Consider the following 23690-nt stretch of genomic DNA (forward strand, 5'->3'; position numbering starts at 1 on the left):
AATAAAAATTTAATTAACTGAATATCAATTCAATAAAAATTTAATTACTGTTTTCATAGAGAATTTCATAGATTTCTCATAAATGGCACTACGGCTAAAAAGTCGTAGAAAACCATTTACAAAGATCCGCCAACAAGCACATAGAAAATATCGCGGGGTCCGCTGGTTCGTTTCGTGGCTTGGTTGGCATGGCGTCTGGCAATTTGCTAGAAGACATCGGTTGGAATCCGGCCTGATCGAAGGATTTTTTTCTAATTTTTCGATCTTTGTATTAATAATTAGTTACAATGTCACCAAGAGTTTTAAATCGCAAAGATCTGAGGGGCACTGCCACTGCGCCCGTCGCCATGAGACATAAGTTGACAAGTCCCACGTGCCTGTAATTTCACCAGCACCCTTAACCTTCAAAACCGGAACACAGTAATGCTCACAATACTGCTTGACGGCAGAAATAGATAAGATGGCAGTTCTCCTCTGGATGAACTCTTTCACAAGGCTCTCTTCAGCTACTAAAACTGTCCATTTTCATTACAGTTATTAATGAAGAGATACATAATAGCATCTCCTGATCTTGAAACATTACTTATTTGATATGAATTTATAATTCGCTTACTTCTTGTCGAGTAAAAGCCTTGAGTAACCAACAAATCGGTTTATGACTCGAGTATGTGGTGGAATTAAAGAGGATCCGAATCCAAAATCAATTTTATGTCGCGTTTGTTATATCGTTCAAATATTAAAGTGACAAAGATCAAGGTACACATTGACGGATCTTTTTCCGTAGCATTGTAGGTGATATATTCAAACAAAAGTGTCTAGCGTGATGTGCTGGCTGTACAACAACATCAACCCATTTATACGTCTCACTGGTGGTCACGGGTCTCAGGTGACTGTGTGACGATGTGACCTCTTTACATCGTCATCCCACCTTTTTATCGCTTTTTTCCGGTTCCTGGCCATTCGTATTTAAATTTAAATTTTGAATTGTCTATAGTTCTTTTGCCTCGCATTCTGATTTTGTTTCGTTCCACCGTTACTCCTTGCTCGATCGCGACTGCGTACGGAGCTGGTTAAAATTCAGTCGCGTCTAATTTTGAGTCCTTTACTAAGTATAAAATTATTAGTAATCTAAATCATGTGCCAATTTTAATAAGTTTATAACCTACCCAGGATGCTGCGAGAGGCCATTGAAATTAAAAAACATCCTACTAATTTCAACAGGGAAGATGGTTTCTCCGTACCACCAGTTTGGGATCCAGTATTTCCTCTAATGAAAAATCCCAAACAGACATAAGACTGCAGTACTAATTAATATGTTTTAGTTTATTCTAATTGCTATTAATAATTAATAATAAATTAAACTTAATAAAAATTCATTCGATAAAATAATTTGTAAAACTTAATGTAGCGTAAATTGGAATGTTTTCTTTGTAAAATTAAAAATAAGGTATTTAATTAATAACTATTGTAACTATAGTGAAAGAATAGGGTGGTTTGCATTAATATTAGACATAACTGGTTGAAGACTGTACCACCTCAGTCAACCGTGACCATGGGACCTGTAAAGGGCCCGAAACGTCGGTTTGTTTGAAAAAACAAATATACGCGATTTAAATCCGGAAAAATATTTTCATTTCCTATGTGTAACAATTGCGAAAACCTAAGAACTCGATAAGTTTATAACCACTACGGCTTTTATCATGTACCTATGAATACGTATCGTAATTCAGTATGTCTCGGCCCTTTTGGGGTAAGTGTCTACTTAATATCTTAATATCCATTAACTTAGGAAGTGTTTTGTAATAATGTACCTGTTTTCTTTATATACCTTTTATTGTTACAGCCTTTGTTACCTTTTCTTCTCCTTAAGCGACTTTGAATAAATTTGTGGACCTGAAGTTATCAGTTTTACTGCCGTGAACCTAGTCACGGCTTGTTAGGGCTACAACCCTTTGAACTGTTTAGGCCATAGTCCGCCTTGCTGACCCCATGAGGGTTGGGGACTTCACACGTTTTCCAAGAGTCGTGAACCTTCTCCGACGTGCTGGTTTCACCACAATGTTTTCCTTCACTGAAAAGTTCATGGTAAATTTTCAAATTAAATTTCCAAATACTCAGAGGTCCCGGATTCGAAACCACAACCTCTGCTTAAGAGGCGGTAGTTCAAACACTGAGGCCACCAGGCCTTATTTAGCCGTGGTGGCCTCATGGTAAATTACATATACAAAGTGTATTATACTCAGTGTACTCAGTCTTTTTGTTTTCACTGATATTTTTTGATGGTCCGTTAAATATCTAATCCGTAGTTTCATACGTATTAGTGTAGCAATCACAATTTGACTTTTCATACTTCATACATCCAAACAGGCTCACTCGCTCGTAAAGTTCATCATCTAAACTTCACACAGGTCGCACACTCACGCAAAAATGTACACACTCACACGTACACAAGCCCACACATTACACGCACTCACACACACATCACACGCACTCACTCAAACATCTCACGCACTCACACAACACACGCACTCTCATTTTTTTTTTTTATTCGTTTCTTTTCTCTTTTCTTTTTTATTATATAATTCGTTTCCATAGACTTAATGATTTATTGATCAGATATTCGGGAGGTGGAGGCCTGGTGATCTAAAACACAGGGTATCCTAGCAGCCTCTACAAATCCTATATACTACTACTATGATTTCATTTAAATTATTACAAATTTGTGGAGGATATAAAGAATGTACTTACTGTACTTACATTTACTTACTTACATATACATATATGCCAAGGCGAGGCGATTGTACATATACCAAGAAAATACCAATAGCATCAACACAATCCGGAAACTCGCTTCTATATTGTTACAAGCACAACTTCCGTAGTTCTAACTTTACAGTGTAACTTAAACTTTGCCAGTCTCGCTGGCCTGGGGCCTTTTTAAAATATTTACGAGTGGGGATATTATTCTTCTCGCCGAGGTCTCGCGTGCCGTGAAAAGTTGATGACGTTTTCATCCGCATGTCACTCGCGCTTGGAATTGCTTTAAATAAAACAATGGTAGCCAGTCAGTGGGCGTAGCTCATTCACTTTCCCTGTTAACAAACTTATTAAAATTTTATTCGTGGTAACACTTTAAAATCTTTTTGATGGTCTTCTTAGATATACAGGGTGTAACCGATGGGTGCAGTGGAAATTCAATATCATGGAGAGTTACTGTCATATAGTCAATTGGCACGGATATTTTTGTTGAATGAATAAACTTGTTCGTAATTTAAAGCTGATTGGTATTGCAACTGTTATTTACAGGCGTGTCGCTATTACCTTGGACACTTGGTATCAAAAAAAGCCGATTCAACAATAAGCAATATTTCGTGGCTACGTGGTTTGTCATAGTCCGGAAGGAGTAAATCTCGGTTATTATCCGGTTATACCATTGAAACCGACAAAAATTGCCGAGTACCGGTGAAATCTACTAACGCGCTACAAAGGGCTCATGACATATAGCCTTAATAGATTTTTCCCAACAATAAATAATTCTTTGTACCATACAGCAATTTTGTCAAAAAGTAAAAAATTACAAAGAAATAAAATCAATTTGCTAAGAAAATATTAACGTTTCGCTTGTGTTTTTTTTATGAGACTATGTGATGGGACAAAGAAGTCGCGCACCTGGTGGTAAGTGACACGTCCGTCCATAACAGTTGCAGTACCACTCAGTGCTTTAAATCACAAAGATCTGAGGGGCACTTCCACTGCACCCATCACCCTGAGACATAAGTTAACACTGTGGCACTGCAACTGTTATGAACAGGCGTGTCGCTTACCACCAGGCCCACGACTTGTAAGACAGTACCGTGGACATCGACGTGTTTGTATGAGGTGATACATGTCAGTGCCATTGAACTTTGTAACAGTAAAATTAAGTTAACTAATTTTTTTCTCTAAAAGCATATGTTTTTAGCACTAATTCAACATGACACAACGTCAATCATAGTACTACTGTCATAGCCGTACTTTCTTTTATACAAGAATGTTGACTGGATGCTGTCAATGACAAAGCGTAATTATTATATTGAATCAACCTTTGCACTACGGCATAAAGAAAATAGTGGCATTTTAGAGTGCGGTACTATTTAAGTATTGTTCATGAACGGGTTAAATTGTGGTTCAATGGTCAAGGCCACAAATTCACAAACATTGTGTTTTCTTTTTAAAAATTACCGAAAGGTCTTTGAATTCTCCCTGTTCGTGTGTACAACTTGTGTGTTTGAAAATCCTGAATAAGTCTTCATGGTTTAAAACTGTATGGATACGTTTTATATTAAGCACTGCACTGGTTCTTTGTTTGCAATCACGTACGTATAGACTGTTTTTAACTGTCTTGCAATTTATTTATTTGTCAAACCAACAGAATTACACATATATGTTATATAGTATTGTTCTAATGTGCATTCCAATTATAAGAAACTTCGTATCTGGACCAAAACATAAAAATTTCGAATTCCTATTGAAGAATTTTAAAAATGCAACTAAATTTACAAAAACAAAGTAAAAGCTAAATTACGATTAAAATTAAACAAAAGCTAATAAATTTGATTAAAAATAATTATTTCAAATTCAATAAATTTCGTGAGCATAAAAATCAAGGATTCGATCGGGATGAATACGTCATCTTTCGCCGAAAGTAAGAAAGACGTCGTATATATCGTTTTACACAGGGCATTGTATTCGTTGCACATTCTTATAATCGGTGCTTCTATTGATTGTAATGAATATTATGTTTTACTACCATATCGACGCTAAAAAGGTAAAACGTCTAACGTGCAATTGGAAAATATTACAGGAGAGTGATTTAAAGTAATTTTTTTAAGAAAAATAAATCTAATTTTATTTCTTATATGGAGAAGCTGAAACTTTCTAGTTTTCCATATAACTGACAACAATGTAAGAATGTTAATTTTTTTTTAACTTCTTCCAGCCCTATCCACGTTTTTGCGGAACAAAGACTATTGATATCTAATTAAATATGTATATTAATATTTTTGTTAAGTGTATGGAAAACTAAAAAGTTTCAGCTTTTCCATATACTTAACAAATAAAATTAGAGTTGTGATTATTTTTTCTTAAAAAGCAAGGACTTTAAATCGCTCCTCTGTAATATTTTCCAATTGCACATTAGACGTTTTACCTTTCCAGGGTCGATATTCATTTTTTTTTGTGATATTACTCCACTAGCTTGTTAGAAAAATTCTTAGAAAACTTCCTTCTGTCTGATAGAATTCGAAGGTCTGTGCCTTGCCAGGGTCACCGCTCTACTTTACCAACTTCACATAAATATGTGCTGCATCGAACCATCGTACCTACTAATTCCTCCGCAATTTGCGGTGCGTATGCACCTACAGCGCTCGCAAGTCATCATTATTCATCTTAGGTTCTGGTCGTCCACAAAGCTCAAGGTTCAAGGCTAATAGTCAGGTTAAAATTTCCGTCACAGAATCGATCAAATCAAAACTCATAGTGTGTTGGTTAGTTGTATCCGTTTCATAAACGTTGCTAATGTTGCGAGTCGTTTAATGCCAGGTCAAAGCTATTCTTGTTTGATTTCAAAGCGAATGCAAAATTAACCAAAACGGAATCAAATGAATAACGTCAAAATTTTAAATTTAGAAGTTTCGCTTTCATTTGAAAGAGTTTCTAAAAGACATTATTTGATTTCAATGTGGCCAGAACCTTAACGTCAATTTCGTACTCTTGAATAATATATATTTAAATTAAAGATTAGTTTATTTTTTCTCTTATCTGTTTCAGGTAAGCTCACATTTTCTTTCCTCTCCAGTTTTGTAAGTATACATTGTATAATCAATTACTCTAAATCCCAGGCTCAACTCAATTTGATACGTGTTGTTTAACAAATACTGAAGTATAGGCAATAAAAAGGGTACAAGATTTGATGAGAGAAACAGCCGTTGATTGTGGTTCTTTCTATAGATGACTTATCGGTACTGTGCTGTGCTGCTGTGCAACTGCGTTGTGGGCTCGGAATGAAGAGGTTCCGGGTTCGATTCCCGATAGGACCAATTTGGGAAATAAGTTTTCAAAGTGCCTCTGATACTGATAATACAGAGAGTTACAAGAATTAGAATTACTATTTTATTAATGCCAAATTAATAAAAAAATGCGTTTAAACATCTTGTTAGGTAAAATTTCACGTATAATTTAAATACCTTTCATAAGCACATAAGACATGGCACAAATAAGACGTCCGTTCCTATTAGCCCCAAAAATAAGTGCTCGTTTTATTTAGGAAATATGCTTAGGTAGGTATGGCGCAAAATCTATGTTAACAAAGTATAGACTTTCACCACGCTAACAAAGACGGCACAGTGACACGCAAATGCTTATTTACTGGGTTTTTATTTTCAGAATAAACTTTATACAGTTTTATTTTCTTTCTGTCAAGCTTTGATATGAGACATGTAATGTCAGAAGCGCTAGTTATTGTACATTGTTTTTCTTCATTTCCTTTCTTATAATAGACTCATGGCCTACAATGGACGTAGACGTTTGTACTATACAATATAGGTGTTATATTTTTCTGTTTTATAGTTAGTACGTATAAGCCTTTATTACTACTAGTGTAAGTTGACATTTACAATTATTACTAGTTACATTTACATGTTGTTAGCTACATTTATATGCTATAAGTTACTTTTACATATTATACGGTACACTATTATTTACATTTACCTTATTAGCTAGCAACAGTAGTAGTCGCCTCCTCGGCGTGGGCCTCCCCTATTGTCTTCCAAAACTCCCTAATCCCTGGCTTTCGTCATCCCTTTTGGTCCTGCTTTCTCTATAAAACTGTCTTCTCATCTTTTCCTCAGTCAACCTTTACGTCTTGTTTCGTTTCTTGGTATCCAATCAGTCACTCTCTTTGTCCACCGATCGTTTTCCGTTCTACATATATGCCCTGCCCACTTCCATTTAAGAGATCGTACAGTTTGTATTACATTTGTTACTTTCTTCCTTACTCTCCTTGCTGTATTCTTAATTTTTTCTCTTTGTTTATCCCTAACATACTTCTCTCCATTTTTCTTTGACAAATAGCTAGTTTATTTACATCGCTTTTTTTCAAGGACCAGCATCGACAGCCGTATGTTAGACAAGGAAGGACAATTATGTTGTATAGTTTTTTCTTGACCTCTATATTAAATCCTTTATTTTTCATTACCTTCTTCAAGCTCCAATATTTCTTCCAAGCAATAGTTATTCTTCTGGTAATTTCGTTACTCGTGCAGTTTTCAAAACAGATCATTTGCCCCAAATATATATAATTTTTCACATATTCTATTTATTTATTTCCTACTATTATGTTCTCTTCTTTACCGTTAGTCAATATCTTTGTTTTTGTCGTATTAATTTCCAGTCCCACTTGTTTGCTGTCCTTCGCTATTTCATCTTTTCTAGTTCTGTAGAGCTTTCTGCAATATGACTATGTCCTCCGCAAATCTAAGATGGCTAAGATTTTCCCTGTCCATTTTCAAGCCTTTATTCATATAAATATAAAAAAGCCTTTATTTTGCAGATCTATGTACCATTTTTCTATTCCTTGGTGTGCTAGGGCCTTCCAAATCTCATGATGGTGTAAGGAACCAAAAGCTTTGGTGTAATCAATAAGGCATAAGTATAAAGGTTTTCTGTATTCAGTTTCAGTTAATCTATATAGTAATATTATTGAAAATAATCGGTCGGTAGTTGTTTAGATCATCTCTAATTCCTTTTTCGTGTAGTAATACAATAGTTGAATTACACCATTGCTGAAGAATTACCTTTGTTGTGAGAATGTTGTTAAACAATATCCGAAGAGAAGCTTCTAGTGATTCCGATATAGACCTCAAAAATTCATTCGTTATATTGTCATCGCCCGGAGTCTTATCAGCCTTTTGAGTTTGTTTTATTGCATGTTCAATTTCGCTTTTGAGTATTGCTCGTATTAGATTCGGATTCGAAAGAATTTAAAGATACTTCTACTTGGGAAATATCCTCAGTTTCTACATTTGTTTCTCGTTAGTTAGTACGTATAGGTACTTATTAAAAATGCATCACTTTAGGAAGACACCACACTGATCGATGGTGAATTAACTTGAGCCTATCAGAAAAAGCTTTGTCCTTGCAATAATAAAATAAAAAACAAATAAAAAGAGTTAAATGAACGAATAAATAAATTAATCAATAAATGAACTTCTCAGGAAAAATGGTCACGAAGTTCTGCGTCTGCCTCCATATCATTGTGCAAGTTAAACCCCATTGAGCTCATATGGAGTTTAGCTAAAAAATAGGTGGTAAAGAAGAACATCAATCTATCTGTAGCTGACACAGAAAAGCTTATTAGTGAATGCTTTGCAAGCATAACGGCTGAGGACTGGAGAAAAATGACAGATCATGTTGTTCACATAGAAAATAAATACAAAGAAAGGGATCACATAACAGAAAATGAGATGAATAGAATTATGGTAAATGTGGGAGAAAGTGAAACAAGTGATTCTGAACAATCGTTCCTGGCTGAATTTTTGGACAGTGACTTCGATTATGATTCTTAAATAAATAAATGAATGTTTCTTCACACATTTCTTTTATTATATGCATAGATATGTCTCAAGGTTATTGTCACTCACGTGGGATTATAATTTCAGTAGAGGTATTGTAATTGCACGGACATTAATGAATTGTCTCCATTTTATACAAAATCAGAACATTGCAATTTCACTAAGCACATTCAGTGACATTGTAACTACCCTAGTTAAATTATCAATTTAACGAAGGTAATCATAATGTCACTAAATATTACCTTTTCAATACTGTAACGTTTAACGTTTTACAAATAAACGGCGTTATCGTTTAGTGAAATTCTCTAAACCTCATCTGTCCACAATGTCACTGAATACATCTAGGGAAATTATGGTGTAACTAAGATTGTCCCGTTATACTATGGAAGGGAGACGATTGACAAAAGCCCGTGCAATTAAAAAAATCACTAGTGAAATTACAATATCACGGCTTTTACAATGTACCGCAAAATTACTAGAGTAGTATCAATTTATAAAAATATAACGATACCTCTTTTTTGCTTTTTAACTTAAATATTATAACCATTTTTTTATGTATATTACAGGTACCATATTTGAAAGTAAACATAACACTAAGTGATTTTCCACTTTTAAATAAGGAACTTATAATTTACATAAAAATGGATATTTATGTATAAGTTAAAAAGTAAAAAAAAAATATTTTGGCTTGCAACAACTTACGTGTGAGGTATCGATAAATTCCATCGATAAGCACCGTCGATGATTCCGCCTGTATAGTTTTGTCCGAGTTTTCATTTTTGGCAAGAAAATATTACCACAGGAAGCATCCATGCATGTTCCTTTTACATAATATACACAGGGATAGTAAAAATCTGTTCAAGTATCAAGTGAGTTTTTTCTCAGAATTCAAACTGGGTTGCAACACGCAGATTTTTTGAATTTGCCTCTATTTCTCAGTCTCAACTTTCGTTTGCCAGACTCTACCTTCTAGCAGACTGTTATTAAAGTCTTCGTCTCCATAGACAGATATTTTCCAATCGTCTCTTTTTTATTAAAAAAAAATAAGTGCGCATTTAACCTCCTTCAAATCTGATGGAAAGTGATAGAGAGATATACGATGAAGTATGCACACTTAAATACTCACTCTCAAAAAGGCCGTAGTTATAGCGTTCAAGGAATAAGTCTACAAGGAGGAAATTCCACTCCATAGCCAGCCGCCATATTAATTGTGGAAGCGTAACGCTTCATGCGAATCCTTGGAATATCCACAACTTAGGGGTGGAACCCCAGTCTACGTATAGTCCCCCGATGATGGAAAGGGGAAGCCGGTCTTCCGCTCGTAAATACGTCGACCCTTTAGGTGTGCTATTCTCTATTGATAAAATAAACAGCGAAAACCTCTCCGCGTTGTCGTGCGGAAATCAAAGACCTTGTACTATTAAAATAAAATAGAACCATATTCTGGGCTTCTAATAGACTTCAACTTGTTTGTGATAAAAGGTCTAAGTAAAATGTTGGTTTGTTTACTCTTTAGCGCCTTTGTACGTAACTCGCGAAGAGTCTACTTAGCTCGTTTTGAACAATCGATAACAAAAATGAAAGTGGCATTGAATGTAAACGAATATGATATTCATTTTTACTTCTTTTTTTTTACCGCTTACACTTTCCTGTTAAGACAAGACAATAAGACAAAATTACGATTAAACGAATAAAAGAAAGAAAATATGTATTTTTTGTCATTCGTAGTCAGAAAAAACTATTTGGAATAAATACTACCTCGAAAAATTACATTTAAAAGTCAGATCTTCCGAGTCACCTTCACAACCGCGCTAAAAACGAAAAATAAACAAAAAAAATCTTGAAGACGGTGAAAATTTACTTAACTAAATCAACAATGCGTTGTGGTAATACGTTGAAGTGATTTAAACAAAGCGTTTTGCTTGTCATAAAGAACAGTCCAAGAGTGACTGCTCATTGTCCGTACGGCCTTAGTTTTGCATTATGTTTCCGCACTCATGAGATAATTATTTTGTTGAACTCTTCTATTCAAAAGTAGATGTTGATGATTTGAAAAATATTACAGTTCTTTTGTTGATTTTCTCTATTTAGTGACTTAGGCAAGGTTATACTCAGAAACGTATAAGTTACAAAACAGAAGTTACGAAATTATTTTTTAAGTGCACTAACTAAAAAATTATTTACAAAATTTGGTAGCCTTCTCAAGAAAATTTAAAGTATTGTGAACTAAATTGCTTATAATTAGGTTTTATTCTTTCTAAGCCGTATCGATCCAGGCAGAGTGTGGTTGACTTTGGGGTTAATGAGAGATGTGCCTGGCAAAATCGAGGTCAAATAATAATAATACATAATATGCATATCAATAATAGACATAATCGAGTCGGGACAGACAACCTCATATATTTATAAAAGTACGTAATAATTTTCAAGATTGTCATGAGGTCGTAACTGATATGAAGGCAAACATATGACCTAGCCTACATTTAGAAGGAGTATAGTAAACCACTTTAGTGCGTGATTGTATCCAATAAGTGACGTGTAATAAGGCAATGCGTGCACCATCGATTTGCAAGGCTATGCTAATCGCAGCGGAAGGTCTGACTGTCCACCTAGCCCTATTTGTTATTGTATTTGACTTGGCCACGTAAATTCACAAGATAAGCTTGTAAAAACGATGCCAAACTGAGAACACACGAAACTAATAGTTGTTTTTTTTAATGTCTTACAGAAAACATTTCCACAATTCTTTGCGGTTAAAGATTGACTGTGTGCGTATTACCCGTTGGTATTAAGGGAGTAGCCTTGGTTGTGGTTCCTTTCAAATTTAAAAAAAGAAATTCCACTTCTAAGGATAGTAAATTAGGGGATGCATTCGGTTTATTACATTTTAACCGATTTTCCGTTAACCGATTTCAATAAAAGTTATTATTTTTTTCGTCCCATACAATAAAATTACCCCTTCATGAAATCGAGTCGATTAGCACTAAAAAAAAACTTGATAAATTTTATTCATTTTTATGGACAACTCAAGCTTGACCAAAAAAATGACTTTGCCTAAATTGTTTTCACAAAAAAGACGGAATTGATCCAAAAAGACAGTTTCTTTGTATCTTCTACCAATCATCCGAAACCAATTCGGATTTCCTCATACTGTTCCATTTAAAAAAACACTCCGTATGCAATATAGAGATTAGATACAGTTTGGCTCTAGGACGAACTTTAAGCGTGGAACAATCAATACGTGTCAAATACATTATGATGTCGGATTAATCTATATCACATAATCTACATGTCAATGATTATTTCCTTTAAAGTGAAGCGAGACCCAAAATAGAAGTTTTGACGTATTTCGAAAACATAGAAAATCGATTTTTCGACATTAAAAAATTCGAATTTTTAAATTGAAAACAGAATAAATATACCGGTAAGAAACTATGGGACCCGAAACACAATTGACTAATTTTCGCTTTACTTGTGTACTTATTTTTTTTATTATTGTGTATTTGAGCATGCAATTCATTGTTTTTATTCACCTTTACTGAGAGGTATACTCAAAATATAGTCATAGGTATATAACGTTACATGGATACGAATAGTCAATCCCTCATTTGAGAAGTTAACCGCTCTCCCACCGAGTTACCTACCACCTCTCTAACGTAACCATATGAACTGTTAAATACCTAAGGCAGGCGGCCCGCATGAATTTTGTATGACGACGTTAAAATGGCATTCGATTGAATATCTTTACCTTTTTGTTTTTTTTAGACCTTAGAGGTCACGTGTCACCTACCTGTCCTTTTTTTAAACTTTATTCAAATTGTATTTATGTGCATTCTGTTATTTTGTAGAAATGCTAATGTTCTTTTGTTTAATTCAATAGGTAGACATTTCCATTAAAACATTTTACAATTATTATCATTGAAATTGACCAAAATAACTATCACCGCGTTTATTAATGACTGACTTATTATATATTAGTGATATTATTAAAAACATGTTACATCTAGTTTAATGTGGAAGCGCATATGAATAATGTATAATATACCTAATGTTTGACCGGCCACAGTGATACCTAATATTTGTTTTGGTACTTAATTATAATTTATGAGATAAATAAATTTGGTATTCAGTTATTAGATTTTAAACTAGACCGTATGTACAAAACCATATGCCAAAGTGCAAAGAAACACTTGTCTGTCATAAAATGTCTGTTCACCTTATTAAATAGAAGAAAAATTCACCAAGACTTGGCTGTATGGTTTCAAACCTTTGCCTTTTCTTTTACGGAAAGAATGAAAAACAACAACTGTGCGCCTTTGCGCCTTGCCTCCAACGAATAATTGCCCGTGTTATTTTACAAGTTATCTTAGTTTGAATTCTACTAAGAAATAAATTTCAACCAGCCCTCTATTATACTCAACAAGTGAAACTATACTTTTTGTTTTCATAACAACTACTATACAACCTGTTTTTTTCACGAATAATTGAATTATGAATTCAAATATAAATTGTTTTATAAACAAAACTACAAATGAAATATTAACAATAATAACAACATTTAGGTACCTCAATGCAAGAAACATACCGAGAATAGAATCTGAGACGTATCAGGTTACGTCTAAAGTGCCAAACTCACTCGACCATAACTTTGAAATATGTCCTCAGTTAAGCTTAACGAATTATTATACCCCAGACAAAAATTTCTCATCTTCCCCTTAACACAAAAGTGACATGCCATCACCATAATTTTGAGGTATTATTACTAATCCTGACAAGTTAATTTCATTAACCTTTCTACCTCTGTCATCCTCATCCCACCAGCTATACACACACATGATTCACTATTTCACCTCCCTCATATTCTCCCTTTTGGGGGTCAAGGGGGCCCCTGTGAGGGCTTTATCGGCAATAACGCACTTTTTCGGCCCCTCGGTAATTTCCCATTCCTGAATTATAACGCCGTGAATCATGGACATCGCACCGGTGCGAAATGTATGTATTGTTTTTGATTCTCGTCCCCGGCCGGATTGCGTTACATGTACCACGACGACTGTGTTTTGTTTTTATTCCTATCGCACTCATACATTCATAGATATTTCTGCGTATTTTGTCTCTGCAGTGAATTACATAACTTCATTAACCTGATTTCAAAAAGGACAATCACCTTTAACGCTTTGTCCATGTATCCAAGATCATTATTATTGACCAAAACAAATAAATGAATGTAACTTTAGTGTATAATAATACTTATCTCATGATATAATTACAATGATAATAATCACAGCTTGAGGCGGATTTCTGTGGCGTATATAATATAAAGCTCACACTGCTGCTTGGCGGCAGAAATAGGTAAGTGGCAGTACTTCCCTGGACGAACACTTTCACAGCAGGCTTTCTCGCGATGTTCTCATCTACCTCCGTGGCCGAACGGTTACTACGATGGGCTGCCATATTTCTCTCGTGGGTATATTTATTGTATTCTTTCACCGGAAAGTTCATGATAAATTTCACATAAATCGCGGAAACTCACACGATGCAAGCCCGGGTTCGAACCCACGACCCTCTGCTTTAGAGGCGGTAGACCAAACCGTTAAGCTACCACGGTTACACGGCTGACCACATTCTTTTTATAATTTAAAAATTCGTTGCAAAAATACGACATACAAAAGTTCATAAAGCATGGGTTGGTATAATTCATTGCACGGTTTTGCATTTCGAGCCAATCGAACGCTCATAATTTATACTATTTGACGTCAATTGGACTCGGTACATATTGTGTTCATTTGTTACTGAAATCGACCCTTCGAATTTTATATGCGAATCGGTATCGTTTGATCGAACGCTCATAGTTTCGAACAAAATTGAATGTAGGTTAGGGCGTGATTTGATCGATTACTTATTAATTGTCGATATCAGTATGTGTGCGGTCTCTGTATAATGTAATGGAGTCGTCTGATGCTGTCAAATCAACGGTGTGGTCAGAATTGACCTCGTTATTATTTGTCTTAAGGTGAATTGAGACCTAAGGCAGAAGTTTTGACTTATTTCAACAGCACACAAAATCGGTTTTTCAACTTAAAAAATACGAGTTCAACTTGTTTTTTGAACAGATGACTGTATGTTTGCAGTTAATACGTGAAGTCGTAATCAACTTCATGCAGCCGAGACCACGAATACATGAAGTTCTTAACCACGCATTAACTTTATGCAATCGATCTCGGCTGCATGTAAGTAGTCGGTTTCAACTGAATGCAGTTAATACGTGAAGTCGTTATCAACTTCATGCAGTCGAGGTCTTGGATAACGAATTCACGCAATAACTGTAAACGTGCAGTCAATCTGTTCGCAGCCTTACGAAATAATGGCATGTTCAGTAATTACTTCAATCCTTTTATTTTATGCGAAACTTTCATTTGCTTGTTGAAGAGTTTTATTTTCAATCCAAAAAGCACCTTACCGCTTTTGAGATGCTGGCGATTTTTATTATTTGTTTGAGATACCTAGTTTTGAACACTGTAAATGCACCGTTAACTTTGACGCTGACAACACAAGTTGGTAGACCATTTCATCGTATCCAAATAAACACAAACAAATTCCTAAGTCAATGTCCTCAGATTGTGCTAAATCCAGCTTCACAGAGCAGACGTGGTTCGCATGCCCGCGACAATGCAAACATTATCAACGCACCATTTGTTTTCTCGACGAACATTGAAATAACTATCCGCTAATAGATTGACAGCTGTAATGAGCCATACGTAGAATCGGAATTTTGAAGTGCATCCTTAAATATAGGTACATGTTTCCACAAGGATTTGATCCGTTCACCACTTTCCACCTATCAGTTGAGTAGCGAACTTTATGCCACTGGCTTACTATTATAAGAATCAGTTGTGTGATGTTTCAAAAAATATTAATGCTGATTACCTTTAGTTGTATGGAAATGTTGTTTACAACATCTATAGGTGGCATGCATTGTGCATTACATTAATGACATCATGAAGGACAATAAAGACAGACATTGCTATCTGGTTGCGTAGGATTAACAGTAATAGAACTTGTGTTTGTATAAAAGGTCTGCTGTCCACTTATTTTTATTTAACATCGATTTTTCTCATCAGCTAAATATATTTTTTATTAACATAAATAATTTTAAACGCATCCATGCAAAAGAAAGCTTGGTAGACTCACAGGATAATTGACAGTTATTAAAAAGTGACAGCATATGGCACAGTGTTTACTTCCTAAAAGAAATTGTACCTTTAGCTATTCTAGTAGTATCTTATATATAGCTTATGTATAGATATTTCTTACTTGTGGCGTCGTTCTTCCAACTTCAAACGATAATAAAGCATAATATGTAACTCTGAAGGCACATCTCGAATGCCGAATTACAGCTTTCTAGTCTAGTGTGAACATGCTGTCGAGTTGATTGGAAGTAAACTTCGTAGCACTAAAGTCCTTGTGATAGTTCGTCCAAGGAAGTACTGCCACCTTATCCATTTCTGCCGCCAAGCATTACTGCGTTTTGGTTTTGAATGGTTAGGGGTGCTGGTGAAATTATAGGCACATGAGACTTGTCCACTTATGTCTCAGGGTGACTTTGCGATTTAAAGCTCTGAATGGCATTATAACTGCTATGGACAGACGTGTCGCTTACCACCAGGCGTACTTGCTCGTCCCGTCATCGTCACTTAATACCATAAAAAAACATATAAGAATATGACTCTTCGATTCACTATTTCCACGGTGATTAGTGTTAGTTAATATTTGATGACTTAAACTTTTCTGATTATGGTGTCCGTATTTAGCTAAAAATTAGCTAGCTTCTTTAAAAATATAAGTACGTATTTTTCTGCCTTGCATATTATTATTTATCACTCTATATCAGAATTATTCAGAAAATAGTCCAGCAAACTCCAGTACAGATGTGATCCGCCACCTTGTACAGCGCGCAATCTCACACAGAATATTAAATTATACACATCTCATCTTGTATCTTACGTCTCATCCGTCAAGGTACATTTTTCAGTATTATTTTGCCAGCCTCAATATGATTTTCAGCACAATTTCTTGGGCTGCTTTTCTGTTGTCATTTTTGTTGTCGTCTGAACTCACTAATGATCTTTCGCTGGAAATTATGTTTGGCTTCTAAAAATAGTTGTTATCTGAGAAATGCTTCGTATTACAATGTATATTCCTGTTTCCATAGGAATCATTACGGATATTTTTTTAGAATTTCTTTTTTGGAACATTTCTACTTTATTTGAAATTTTTATTGAATTGACATTCAATTATTTGTTTGTCAAATTATTCCACTAGTTTGTTATAATTATTAATACAAAAATCGAACACTCAGAAAAAATTCCTTCGATCCGGCCGGATTCAAACCGATGTCTTTTAGATTACCATGCTAGACGCTATACCAACTAAGCCACGGAACGAACCAGCGGACCTATGTGTATGGGTTTCCGGATCGAAGGAACTTTTTCTGAGTGTTCGATCTTTGTATTAATAATTTCTTTTCAACAATTTTACCCCACACAGACACCTTAAAACATACATTGACACGTTACTAATCATTCATACCATATCAAATCAAAATATTTTCTTTCTTAGGTAAGCAAATTACACTTAAAAATCATCATACTCATTCGCAGAGCAGATCCCACTGGGAACAATTGATGTAAAACAAACAGAGATGGACAGCAGACCCTTTTTTTTAAACACAAGTTCTATTAGTACACAACACGAACAGGACAACGTCTTCACTCGCGATATCATTCGACAATATAACGCACAATTTACTTCACCAATAGATGTTGTAAACAACATTTTCATCACAACTAAAAGGCCCAAGGTAATAGCCATTAATGTTTTTTGAAACAAATCTCTGTGATCGTCGTTTATTACGTTAGGTCAAGTTTCAGTTCGGGCGAACGCTGTCCTTCCTGACCCTGGTCTTAGGGCTGTCAACGTTGATTATTGTTAAGAATCCTACAGACACGTTCAAGTATTCTAACATTCACATTTTCTGGGCGAGCTCATTTTATCATAAACCCTGTCTTTGCTCCAGGGTTAGGTAGTGGTTATGAGCAAGTCCATTTTATTTAAAAAAAAAATTCTAGCAAATTAATCGCATCGCGTAATTTATATGGTCCAATCACACTCGCTTTGCCTATAACAGATTTATTCTTACTGAGCGGGGTGCTTCTAGTCATGTATTAGAAATTCATCCTGTGGAATTTGTTTATTTATTTAAACTTTTGCACAATACAATTAAGTATAAAAAAACAATTAAGCTTAAAAGAGTATAACAAGACAAATTTGATATTTAATTTATGTGGTATAAAATATTACAACAAGAGCATAGTTATTATACATATATAAAAAACATACATGTATATCGCGTTAGTATATATGTACCTACAGCAACATTATTTATGTAACTGCCTCGGTAACCTACCTACATTTATTTTTCTCGTGAGTTTGGGTGGAATTTGTGGTTGTCTATGTGTGTGCCCATGGCACTCGCGATACAAGGTTTCCCTAGTGCAGGGCTATGAGTGTGTGTGTCATTTCTTTATTTATTATGTAGTCCTAGATAGAATTCTGGAACTGACAAACACGAAAAGGCTACTCCATTCTGTACTGCATCTTGAAATTAGTGCTGGCAACCCTACGCATTTCAGTTTCGTCCCCCAGCGCGACTCGCTCAATCTCAATGAATACGCCAAGGTGGGCGTGTCCGGACTTTGATTGATCGCCATGTCCGGACGGCGGGCTTACGTTATTATCAATCAGCCCCGTCCGGATACCGGACTCCGGATGCCGCCGAACTGACGCCGGGTAAACCTTCAGCGATAGTTTAGTACAACGAGATAGAAGAACGAGATATGCCGTAAATTTTGTTGTCGAGTTACCGTAATAAAAATAAAGTGTACTTGGAGTGAATTAGTTAACATAGAAAGGTAGGTAGATGGACTAATGACTAAATATATCAAATATTATTTTAATGGATGTGACTCAATTGGTCGTTTATAAAATTGCCTTAAATGAGAAATAAATAACTTTGTGGTGCATCTTATACCTTCCCGACACACTTGAACTTTCTCGAACGAAACAAGAATTGACTATAATGTCAATAATGTAATGTAATTAAAGTTTCCGTTTGTCTTTTTCGACTTAGTGATTGAAACAACATCCCGTCACAAACAGCGCATCACTATATAAAGTAACAACTAACAAAACATGACAACAAAATCGATATTGTCTTCGAAAATAGCCACTTGAGTTGTGTTGAACTATTCTGTACCGTGCAGATTGACATACCACCGTCCCACATTACTTCTGCATCGGCATTCGGGAACCGAACGCATGACAACTGACAGCACTATTTATACAACAGCCATTATAAAAAGACACCCATCACCTGTACTAAATACCGACAGTTTAGAACAAAGGATAGGGTTTCAAAGGTCCAATTAGTCCGGTCGCGTGTTATTTTAGAACAGTCTCCTAATGACCGGTGCGTCATGCGGGTTTTTAACAAGACAATGGATGGAAAACAACATTATGTATATTACAGATAGGTACATTATGTATATCTTGAACGGAAACAGATTTTTTTTTAACTTTTTATAGCAATACGATGGACTTTCTTCTTTCTTATTGCATCAACCAGCCGTGTCAATCCTTATATGTCATACTGCTCCTCGCCAATCCAATGGCGGTTGGGCACTGAAATATGCTTCAAACAATTTGATAATAAATTTATAACATAATCTGCAAATTAATTGCAAAGAAACATACTAATTCGTATTGGGAGTGTAACTTCTATATAGAAGCAAAACATTCTAATTACAATAAAAGCATTCCAGTTACAAACTAAGCATTCTAATTATTTAACTGCCTCTGTGGCCGAACGGTTATCATGCCACACTGCCACGCAGAGGTCCCAGGTTCGATTCCCGGGTCGGAAGAAATATTTTTAGGGCCTGCATTTATTTGTCTCGTGAGTTTGGGTGTAATTTGTGGTTGTCTATGTGTGTGGCCATGGCACCCACAACACAGGGTGTACCTTGTGCGGAGCTATGTTGAGTGTATACGTTATTATTATTATTATTATTAATTACAAGCTAAGCATTCTAATTACAGGAAAAGCGTTCTAATTACTAGTAAAGCATTGCATTGCAACAAGCTGAGCATTCTCCCAAATTTATAACTAAACCACCACTGTAAAGTACTCTCATCTCATCTCCCTAGTCTAACGACATCGTCTCCCGGAGTATTGTAAGTGTCTGTGATGGATGAGCGAGTGATTTGGGATGGGTGCAAGTTATTAATACGATAGCACTTAGCGTTGTGACATATAGGCCGTGTCACAGCAGCTACTCAGTGATACCTTCTGTATTAATAAATATAGAAATAAATTGATGAGCCCCATTCCTATTCAGTTTATCAAAATTAAATTTAATGAGGCAAAGATGTATTGTAACTAAAAATAGATTCATTAGTCTTGTTACTAAAGTCGGTTTTACGTTGGAGATAGCTGTATTTGAATATCGTGGTGTTTTTACCACCATAAGTCATACTTTTTTGTAAAAAATACTCCTGTATTTTGTTATTATTATAATTGATACAACCAACAAACATTAAGATTTTTTTTTTCTGTCCAATTGAACCCGAACCATTTTAATCAATAATAATAATAATAAGTAGTTGCTGATAGCTTTTAAAATCGGCGGAATTCAAAATCTGTTTTTTATATAACCTGCCGTCATTGCCGAACGGTTACCATCCTGAACTGCAACGCAAAGGTCCCGTGTTCGATTCCAGGGCCGTGAGAAACATTTGTATCGCCTACATTTATTTCTTTCGTGAGTTTGGGTGTAATTTGTGATTGTTCACGTGTGGTGTCAATGGCACTCGCGATAATACGTTTCCCAGTGCCCAGGATAGTGCTCAGTGGTGGTACGAACCCTTTCCTGTTCAAAAGATCAAAATAATATCTTAAATTTCTATATCACTCAGTGTGCTGTGCGCGGTCCTTTGCTTGATGGCATCAAATCAAATCCATCCAACAATCCAAATAAGGCGAGTCACAACAGCTAACAATATTCTTCTTCATGTTAACCGCGACCGCTCTGTCAAGAATGCTGGCGAATAAATTTTACGTAGTTTTTCTATATTGGAGTTTAAAATGAAGAAAAGAACTATGCCTAAAAGCAATTGAATAAGAAAACCAGCGGGAATTTTACGCAGTATAAATAACACATTTGTTTTTAAATAGATGGTATGCTATTTTATGTTGCAATATCACACTGTAACATAATCCAGAAGCGTATTGTTGAATCTGTCAATAGACGCCTAATCGGCATCAAACATGCTCGGTGTCTAGTGACAGACAGCCATCTCGATTCTGAACCGTACTGACCGACATGTAGGGTGGGTTATGTTACGATGATAATAAATAGAATTATAAATCCATAGGTATTTGATACTTATTGACCATTCCATGAATCAGAGATTCCCAACCGTTTTTTTGTCTCGTACTCACGTGCCAGCTTTTTATGTTTACCTACCTTTTTACAAATTCATCAACTTTGTATTTTGGCCAGCTCACATAATCCTATTCACTTTGATAAGTTTAACAGTGTAGTAAGTAACTTTACACAAAAACACATGTTAAGGTTTATACATTTATCTAACCGAATTGTTTGTTATGAAATTTTTACTTCTTAAGTAATTCGTATGTTGATAATAAGACGGATTCGAGTACCTATATTATCGTGAAATATTAAACAATATTTCATGATGATATTATAAAATATTTCAACCATAAAAATAGCCACCAAAATTAGATAAAGAAAATGAAAATTACCCAATGTAATTATACAGTACTATCTGCAATGTGATTATTCCGTTTATGGAAAGTCAAAATTTTGATCAGGATCTGCCTAAATGGGTACCAGTCTTTTTGACTTCGACTTTTTTCGATTTTGGTGAAATTACAAGCGAAATTACAGGCACATTGTACATGTCAACTTATGTTCCAGGGGACGAGCGCAATCTTCAGCTCAATCAGATCTTTGCTGTTTAGAGCTCGTGTCGCTTACCTCCAAGCACCGACTTGTTCAACCCGTCACTTGGTACAAAAAAAAAAGACTCATCATCCATCCAATTGCACATCTTCTTATCAAGACCAAATACCTGGTCTCAAATCGAGAATTCCAACTATTCATTTAACTGTATGGACAGGTGTGTCGCTTCCCGTCCCTTGGTTTCATGAAAAAGAAACAGTGTAGAAGCATTTTTATTCGTGGGCGTAACTTTTGTGTTGATAAGCGGTACTAAACTTGTACATCTTACGTACTTGTAAATCTTATATCCTTTAGGTGGTCTAACGTCGTCTTTCTTGACAGAAAAATAGAGCTGCACTTTTCACAATAAAAGTTGCGATCTACGGAAGAAGCCTCTGCCTGGCTAATGGATTTTTCCTTTGACGTTTATTTGGAATGTGAAAATCTTCTTCTTTCTTCTCGTTTCAGTCCCATTCACGTTTCAAGAAAATATTCCACCTCCTAAGAATAGCAAATCAGGTGATGAATCCGGTTTTACGTTTCTCCCGCTTTCAGTTTACCGATTAAAAAAAAACTTGATAAATGGAAGTAACTCCACAAATTTTTGAGATCGGTTGATTTTTATAATAGTATCAGTACAGAGAACTAAAAAACCGACCTCAAAAGTCGTTTGTCTTCTAGTTAACCACCCTTGGAGGTGGAACATTTTCTTCAAATTTAAATGGGGCCACTATTGAGGTACCTCCTTCCAACAAAATATCAAAATCTTTTCACAAATGCCGTTAGTTATCTGTGAGTTATCGCGTAACATACATACAAAAAAAGTTTTTGACAATTCGATTAAAAAAGATATTGACATATAATATATTATCATTGAGTATAAAACCAGAAATAGAGACGAAATAAGGGCCATATATTCCTGGTAACACATTAGCGATACAGCTCTTATAAATATCAACTCCAGTTTGCACTGAAATATAGACACGCCAACTACTGACCTGTGTGTACGTCTCCGTATGTTCCAAAAAACATTCTGTATTTATTGTAATAAAGATAATATCTCTAACAACGCCGTGCTGTTTTATTCGATGGTGTGGGGAAAACAGCAAAACATCTGATTACAAAACAAACAGAATCACATTTCATCGGTAATTAAATATTCAATGTGTAATTTTGCAATTTTCGTCCATTATAGCAAAGCTCAAGTTAACTGGTCGGTTTGAAGTGAAACAGTTGACGACACCCATTGATGACACCCGTCAATTGTTTCGAACTCGGGCTAGCCAATCGGAGCTCACATTTCACTTCACAATCAGTTGTCACAGTAATGATATGGCAGAATAGTTTTCAAAAAAATTAAATGACATTTCGTCTCTATTTCCGATTATATACTCGATGATATATATACTCATTTTTCTATGTCTAAGTGACATATATGAGGAATATATATACTCCCAGACACAATTCGAGACACGTTGCATTTTTATCCTTAAAGGGCTAGAATAAAAAACATAGTTAGCATCGAAGAAAAAGGTTTCTCCGGCTTTTTAAATTCAAATTTTCAATAAGGACTTAAGGAAATCACGTTTAGTATATCAGATTCAAAGTTGCATAATAATTCTTGATCAATCAAGCATTGTTTAAGCTAAGGGCGTTTAATATTGAATATGCAAGCTGTTCGCTGTTTCGAATTATGTATCCGAGAATATATTCGTTGTAATTATTTTTATTATAACCAACATTATAGCTAAAACAATCAAACAATAATTGGTTCATCAAGTAACAAGTGTGGATTATGACAAAACCATGAGTTACCTAAATACACATGAGCCACCTCATTCGCCTTCGTCACCAAGAAAGTTGTTTTACCACCCACATGTTTACGTTTGTGAATGCACTGCTAATGATTTTGTTATTACTAATCTCTTTCTGCTTCACATAAACATTTTTGACACACTTCAAAGCACATTATTTATAACGATAATGGCTCATTCATTACTGT

At 35.2% G+C, this 23690-nt stretch overlaps 1 protein-coding gene across 5 annotated transcripts in view; it reads left to right on the forward strand.

Annotated features, from left to right (window-relative positions):
- The window catches only part of LOC113226956 (CUGBP Elav-like family member 1), a 772855-nt gene that overhangs the window by 664752 nt on the left and 84413 nt on the right, over positions 1–23690 (forward strand). The gene's annotated exons all lie outside the window — the stretch shown is intronic.

Source organism: Hyposmocoma kahamanoa, unplaced genomic scaffold (assembly GCF_003589595.1).
Source record: "Hyposmocoma kahamanoa isolate Upper Pololo Valley unplaced genomic scaffold, ASM358959v1 202, whole genome shotgun sequence".
In the NCBI taxonomy this organism is placed as follows: Eukaryota; Metazoa; Arthropoda; class Insecta; order Lepidoptera; family Cosmopterigidae; genus Hyposmocoma; species Hyposmocoma kahamanoa.